The 7,584-nt window shown below is 47.1% G+C and overlaps 1 protein-coding gene across 2 annotated transcripts in view; it reads left to right on the forward strand.

Moving 5' to 3' along the window:
• CUX1 (cut-like homeobox 1) overlaps positions 1-7,584 on the forward strand; it is a 238,095-nt gene that overhangs the window by 79,314 nt on the left and 151,197 nt on the right. For both annotated transcript variants that reach the window (XM_015408030.1, XM_015408031.1), the window contains exon 2: positions 3,071-3,118. The gene's annotated coding sequence lies outside the window, so the exon portion shown is untranslated. The remainder of the gene's footprint in view (positions 1-3,070; positions 3,119-7,584) is intronic.

Consider the following 7,584-nt stretch of genomic DNA (forward strand, 5'->3'; position numbering starts at 1 on the left):
CCCCCCACCACCTGCCTAAGGAGTCTTGCTTGGCTGGTCTCCCTGCTGTGTCCAGGTCGGGGTGATTGTGTGCTGGCTGAATCCCACCTGGCGTCCCCCTGGGTCAGAGCCAAGCATGCCTTTTGCTGGTGAAATAGGGAGTGGCGGTGGTACTGGTGGGATGCTTACAGACAGGGCACAAGGCAGTCAGGCTTGTTCTCTGAGAAGCTGTGCTAGGGTCCAGTCACTATTCTGGAAGTAGCTGGAGTTGTAACACTGCTGATGCTAAGCAGGCAAGAAGCCGATCCCCTCGGATGGGAGACCACTTGAGGAACTGGATCCCAGTGCAGAAGCAGGACTTGTCAGGGATGCTCTAGGTTGATCCTGCACTGAGCAGGGTGTTGGACTAGATGGCCTGAATGGCCCCTTCCAACTCTGTGATTCCATGATTCTACGACTTAAATTTAAAAAATATTTTGTTAATGATAACCCAGTTTGTGTCGAGAAGATTCTGTTGCCATCATAAATGTCAAGTTTAAGTAGCATATCTCCTCCTTTTGGCTCAAAGCTGGATAAGGACAAGGGGAGATTATATCTGTTATACAACTAAGAACTTTATAGCTTGATTCTAAAACTTGGCACACCCCAGTTTGGGCTCAGGCCATCACTGTGTTTTTATTTCTTCATCAATATTGAACGCTGGTCCACAGAATACTGGAGGAAGCACCCCATACTAATTAATGCGTCAGTGAAGATTTTTACAGAGGTGATGCTGAGGTTTTGCAGTCAGACGATTGTGTGCGCTTGATTGCAGAGTAATCCCAAATAAGAGAGCACGGCTGACCCAGGTGGCCAGTTGTTAGAGAACTGCCATGCAGAGAAAGCCTTACAGGACACTTAAAACTAGCTGTCTGTATGCACATCACTCTCTGGGGGGTTTTTGGGTTGTTGTTTTTTAAAATACAGGAGGGCCCAAGAGAGTTGGGAGATTAGATTTTGGCAGAGGTAGATTACAAGTATTGGACGTGCCTTGTCCAAGATAGCCAGGAGACAGAAGGGAGACATGCAAATTTACTTTATTTATACCCCATCGTTCCTTCCATTGGAGACCCATGGTGGCTTATATCATCTCCTCTCCTCCATTGTATTAATCAAAACAGCCCTGCGAGGTAGGTTAGGCTGAGAGTGCATGACTGGCCCAGGGTCACCTAGCACACATCCATGGCAGAATGGGGGTTTGAAACTGAGCTTCCCAGATCCTAGTCCGACATTCTAACCACTGCACCCACAGGCCTACTCCTGAATCAGCTGCGAGCTGACAATTCTCCTTTGACTCTCCTTTTCCCAAGCATGGGAGGGTTTCACCCTAAATATTGGTCTCCCAATCCACCAGAACTTGAGGGTGATTGAGTGAAACAGATAGCAATAGATTTAGAAGAGGCTAAAGAAACTGTGTCTTCTGACCAATGCATAATTTTATTTTGGAGTTCACAGCTTTTGGATGGTGACGATGGCCATGGACTTTAGATAGCTTTAGAAAGGAATAAGAAAACGTACAGAGGAGGAGGAGGTCTGTCACTGGCGATTAGCTATGAAAGCCTCTGTAAGTGGAGCCCCCCTGCTCAGCAGCAGTATACCTTGGAAAACCAGTTGCTGGGCTGTTGAGAGTGATGGAGGGCCATTAGTTTTCTTGCTTGGCTGGTTGGCCAATGTGGGAGCTGGGATGATGGGCTAGGTGAACCTTTGGTCTGATCTAGCAAGTTTCCTCTTTGGTCCTCCTCCCACCTTTCTGTATCCTCTCTTCTTAGTGATCTGCTTGTCAGCTTTGCAAACAAATACCCTAAACTTCCTAGCCCTAACTTAGTTTCCCCCGAACTGCCCACCTGCATCTTTGTTGTAGTTCTTTGTAGCACATGAATGGTCGCCTAAAGAGAGAGAAACAACCCTTCAAATTGACAGGTAGCTCCCAGCTTGTCACGCACACCAGGCTGGTAGGGGGAGACCTTGGTATGCCACAGAGACCTCCTGGCTTGTGTATGGGGGCAGTGCCAGGATTTGGTATACTTGGGTACCTACCAAGGCCCAGTGTATGCTAGCGGCCCCTATAGTCAGCCAGCAAAACTTTCCCCATGTTCTCTCATCAGGAGACGGCAGATTGCCCCAAAGACCCCTGTGACCTTGTAGGGGCCTCCAGGATAATCTCCCGTTTCCCAGTTGGGGAGATGGTGGAGGGGGCAGAGAAGCAGCTCTCTCTGGCCACCTTTAGCCCTCTGGTGCCAGCTCTGTGTGTATGTATTTGCATATGGGAGACATTGGATCAAGATGAGCTGGTGGTGACATGTTTAGTTGGGGGTGCCCTTGAGGGCAGCTAGCCTAATGAACAAGCCCTTCCTTGCATGGACATCATTCGCTTTCAAGGGTCGGATATCGATGGCCGCAAAGAGTGTGGCATCTTAGGGAATGGAGGTTTTGGAGATATCGCAAGCAGGCCACTGGTGATATTGGCCTGCTCTAAATAAGCAAGTCCACCATAAATCCCATGGAGCCAGCAAGGCTGTAAATCTAAATAAATGATGCCTAGTTGCTGTCATTTTGGAAGAAGGCTCTGCTTGGAGGGGCAGGGGAGGGAGGGGTCTCGCTTGATCCCTTTCCATGCGGGTACACATGTTTTACATCCCATTAGTCATTCATTGCACTGTTTCAGTTGAGTTGTTAGACTGAAGGAGTTCACTGATTACCCAACATTACTACAGGCTTTTGTTAACTAATTCTCTTCCCCTGGGACAGCCGTAATTGTGTACTGGGCTGGATTCATAAGCCAGTTAATTTTTTTTTCTTTTTTGCTACACTCCTTGCTCATAGCAATGTTTTGATTAAAAATGTAATCAGCCTTCAGCTAATATGATAAAATTGGTGAAATGAAAAAGCGCTGCGAGAGTAGCTGACGGAAATGCCTCGCATATATTCAAACGATTTCTTTTTTAGCTTGGTGAATCTAAAACTATCCCCTTCCAATTTTTGTTCTTTCTTTCTTTCTTTTTTTTTAAGCATGGCTGTTTCCTGATGTACTCGTTTGCTTTTTGTTTTCCAGGACCTGCGGAAACAGGTAGCTCCACTATTGAAAAGTTTCCAGGGAGAGGTAAGATCTTGTGCTTTTTCTTCATGTTGCCTTTAAAGGTGGTGGGCTGGGGTGTGTGTGACGTGCTGCCAAGTCACTTCCAACTTATGGCAACCATATGAATTACCGTAATGGCCTCCAAAACATGCTGTCATTAACAGTCTTGCTCAGGTCTTGCAAACTGAAGGCCACAGACTGGTAGGCTTCTTTAAAGGCTTGAAAGATTTCTATCATGCAATCAAGATCTTTGCCCTTCAAACCCATTACACCAAACATGGGACAAAAGAAGGAGATTTTCTCTGCACCTAGTTCTGAGCACTCAAGGAGCTGGGGTGCTTTGGAACTGATGATTTGAAGCAGCAGCCTTTGACTGTTAGACCAGCTGCTTTGCTTGTTGGCCTTTGACCTTACCCTCCTTCCGTGGAGCTCAGGACAATATACATTTTACCTTTGCGACCCACTTTTTGGGGTAGGTTAGCTGCTGAGAACTACTGGCACAAAGTACAACTTTTTAGTGTAGGTCTGGCACCTTTAAAGATAGTTGGCTAAGCTTGGGTACGTGTTGGAGACCCTCAGGTGGTTGAGCAACTTCAGCCCTTGGTCAGGATGTCATGGATGTCCTCTGACCATTCATGGCCACCATGGCAGCTTGACTGATCTCTGTCCCACCTTCCCACTCCTGCAGTTCATGTGAGTGGTGCTCAGGGCTGTAGCTGTGGCAGGGCATTTTGGGGGCACGCCCCCTCAGTCATGAGTCCTGCCTCACCACCCCGCTCCAAAAGGTGGGAGCACTGCCCACGCTCATTTGCGTCACTACAGGAGGAGAGCGCTCCCCACTCTGTAGCAGAGAGCACATTCTAGATGGCTCTCCTTCTTCCAGGCCAGGAGCCAGCCAAGTCAGGGCTGGCGGCAGGCTCTCCCTGCTCACATAGACACCCTTTCTCCCTGTGCAGCTCCAGTGATGCTGCAAAGGAAGTCTCAGTTGCACAGCTTGGTTTTGGGGGAGGGGGGAGTCCTCTTTCCGCATCAAGGGCACAGGCCAGGGGCGGTGAGCCAGCAAGAGAAGTGGGGATTTCCTAGTGCAGAAAAGGGGAGAGGAATCCACAGCCCTGAAAAAGCACAGCCGAGCCGCATGTGGAATGGGAACTCGAATGCAAGGCAAATGAGCGCTGCCGTCGCTCCCACACAAGCTGGTAAGAACGCACCGGCCAGCTGTTGATGGGATCTCTCTCTCGCTCCCCCCCCTCTCTCCCCCACCCTCCTGTCCCTAGATTTCCCAACGCTCCACCAACCAAAATTTTCTGGCCAAGAGAAGGATATGTGCATTGATGCCTGTCGCGTTATTCCTCTTCAGTGTGGCCAGCTGCTTGAAGCAATGTCTTGGACATCCTATTCTGTCAGAGGTTCTTTCTACCCAGTGGTGCCACATCTCTGTTAATTTACTTAGTTAATTTCTGTTTAAGAACTGCCTTCCAACTTTACTGTTTTCAAAATACATTAAACATGTAACAATAAATTCAATGAAACCAAACCAGCCATAAAAAACAATTATAGAAAAAGCTAGCAGAATAATTTTTAGGTCTCATGACTTTTTAAAGCCTTCAGCTTAACAGGACGGATTTACTCCTCTGCTAAGAGCCAGTGGGGAACATCTACCACATTTCTTGATAAGGGAGGTCCATAAAACAGGAGCCACCACCCAGAGGTCCCTGTACTTGGGAGGTGTTGTTCGAGCCTGGCTTGGTGATGGTGGAGCAGGTAGCTGGATCCAACCCACTAGGGTGTTTTGGAGCTGGCTGATGTTGCATCATAGTAATTTAAATAAAAGAGAAGGGACAGAAGGTCCAATATCAAGTCAGCTTGTCCAGTGATTAAGCAGCACTGAAGTTTCTATTGTATCTTGTGTGTATGTGTGAAATTAAACTTCAGACACCCACTAGAATTCAATAATATTTTAATTGTTGGCTTCCACAAGTTTATCCAGTGAGAGACTCAGCTGTACTTTGTAAACTGAGTAATCCTCAGTCCCTTCTTAATTTAATTTTATAATACAATGGAAAGTTCTTGGGAGAGCACTTGTTTGTTTTTCAAATTAATATAGCTCCTTGTGGCAATTTATGGAGGGGTTTTTTGGTCTGACCTTTTGGTGCCTTCGGCAGCAAACAGAAATGGACAATATGAGACATAAGAAGAGCCCTGCTGTATCAGACCAGTGGTCCATCTAGGCTAGCATCCTGTCTCACACCGTGGCCAGCAAGTTCTTCTGGAGGTCTAACAACAGGGCATAGAGGCCAAGGCCTCCCCTTAATGTTGCCTCCTGGCTCTGGAATTCAGAACTTTAGTGCCTCTGAATGTGGAGGTTCCCCTCAGGCACCATGGGTAGTAGCCACTGATAGACCTATCCTCCGTGAATCTATCTAATCCCCTTTTAAAACTGTTTATATCTGTGGCCATCACTACATCCTCTGGCAGCAAATTCCACATTTTGATCATTCGCTGTGTAAAGTATCATTTCCTTTTGTCCATCCTAAACCTACTGCCCATCAGCCTCGTTGGATGCCCTTGAGTTCTAGTATTTCAGGAGAAAAAATTCTCTTTTTTACAACTCTCTCCACCCCATGCATAATTTTATAAACCTCTGTCATATCCTCTCCTTAGTCGTCTCTTTTCTAAGCTGAAAAGTCCCAAACTCTTCAGCCTTTCCTCATAGGGAAGGTGCTCCAACCCCCAAATCATCTTGGTTGCCCTCCTCTGTACTTTTTCCAGCTTTGCAATGCCCTTTTTGAGATACAGTGACCAGAACTGTACAAAAGATTCCAAATGAGGCTGCACTGTAGATCTATACAGTGTGTGTGGTCAGTAAAATCAGTAAAAGTCAGTTTTTTCATCTTGGTCAGTAATTTGTCAGTTTTTTTAAAAAATGGTCAGTAAAGTCAGTATTTCTTTGATTTTTGTGAAAGCGATTTGTGGGGTTTTTTTTTCTTTCGTTACTGCATTTTGGGGGGAACATGATGACTTCCCAGTGAGAAGACAGATTGTTTTCAGTTCAGTTATGAAGTACTTTAAGGACTTTGCTCCTAAGAGTAAAAGTGATTTGGTGAAATCTTCCACGAAGTATAGAAACATAATTAACCTCTTAAAACATGAGACAATGAAAGCAGAGGTGATGTTTTGTTGCACGAGTGGCCGCTTATTTACAAAATTCAGTGGAGTGTTCCAAAAAGAAGAGCCTTGGGTGCATGTGGTGCACAGTGAAGTAAAAACACTCACAAGAACCATAATGAATCGTGTTTGTAAGAGCTCAGCACCAGTGTCTCTTAAAGCCTTCAGTGATGAGCACTTGCATACCTGTGAGAGAAGTAAATCAGTGAAAGTAGAACTGAAAAAAACTTTCTGAAAAGGAACAGCTACTTTTTTTTTAACAGGAGCAAAAAAACATTTTATATCAGCCTGCAAACACTTTTTACTCCAGTCATCTTTGGACAAGCCCATCCTCAGATGTCCTCAATGTTTAACTCCAGCACAGAGAGCCAAGGAAGGAACGCACACGGATATAATGAAAGTAGCAGCAGCAGCAGCATCACCTTACACTTGCCAGCACTGAATTTCAGGCTACCAAAAAAGCTTAAAGACTACTAAAAAAGCATAGCCAGCAATCCCATGACTTCAAAACCAAGATCAGTTCCAGGATCGTTCTTGGGCTGAAAATGTTTCTGTCAACTTAGTGAACACCAGATATGAAGCAGAGAGAGCTGGGGGTATGGGGGTTCCCTTGGGGGAGCCAGTTCTGCAAAGAGAGGAGGACCACTGATAGCTCCAGGGCACACGACCTCCTCGGAGGTTTGCTTAGAATCCAACTGCAGTCGAAGATCTGAAGCTGTGGTCTTCTGAGTCCCTCGCTCCCTCCATTCATCCAAGTCTGCATTATCTCCCTGCTACCTGGGGTCCTTCAGTGAGCGATGCAAGGGACAAATCCTGGGATTTTTGAGCGTGTCCCTCCTCCATAGTACCGGGGTCCCCAACCTTTTCAAGCCTGAGGGCACCTTTGGAATTCTGACACAGGGTTGAGGGCACAAACACAAAATGGCTGCTGCATAGGGTTGCCAACCCCCCCGGTTTGCCAGGGGTCCCCCATTTTTTGGGGGGGGGTTCTACCCGCCGCCGGCCAGATGACCAGCGGGGGAAGCCCCAACACCCACAGCCACCCCTCTCTCTCCCCTTAAGTGTGTGGAACCCGTGTTTCCTCCCAAGCCCGATCTTCGCTTGAGATCAGGCTTGCAGGGAAATGCCAGTTTCGTGCACTTAAAAGGGAAACGCGGCTGCTCTTAAAGGGGAAATGCCGGCTCCTGCACTTAAAAGAGAAACGCCGGCTAAAGTGCAGGGAACTGCCGTTTCTGGAGATCTGGCGCGCGGTCGGGTGGGGGACGGTGGTGGACGTCCCGAACGTGACATCATCACGTCAGGGATGCCCCGCCCCCTCCAGGAAT

This window comes from Gekko japonicus, unplaced genomic scaffold (genome assembly GCF_001447785.1).
Source record: "Gekko japonicus isolate JY-2015 unplaced genomic scaffold, Gekko_japonicus_V1.1 scaffold1, whole genome shotgun sequence".
In the NCBI taxonomy this organism is placed as follows: Eukaryota; Metazoa; Chordata; class Lepidosauria; order Squamata; family Gekkonidae; genus Gekko; species Gekko japonicus.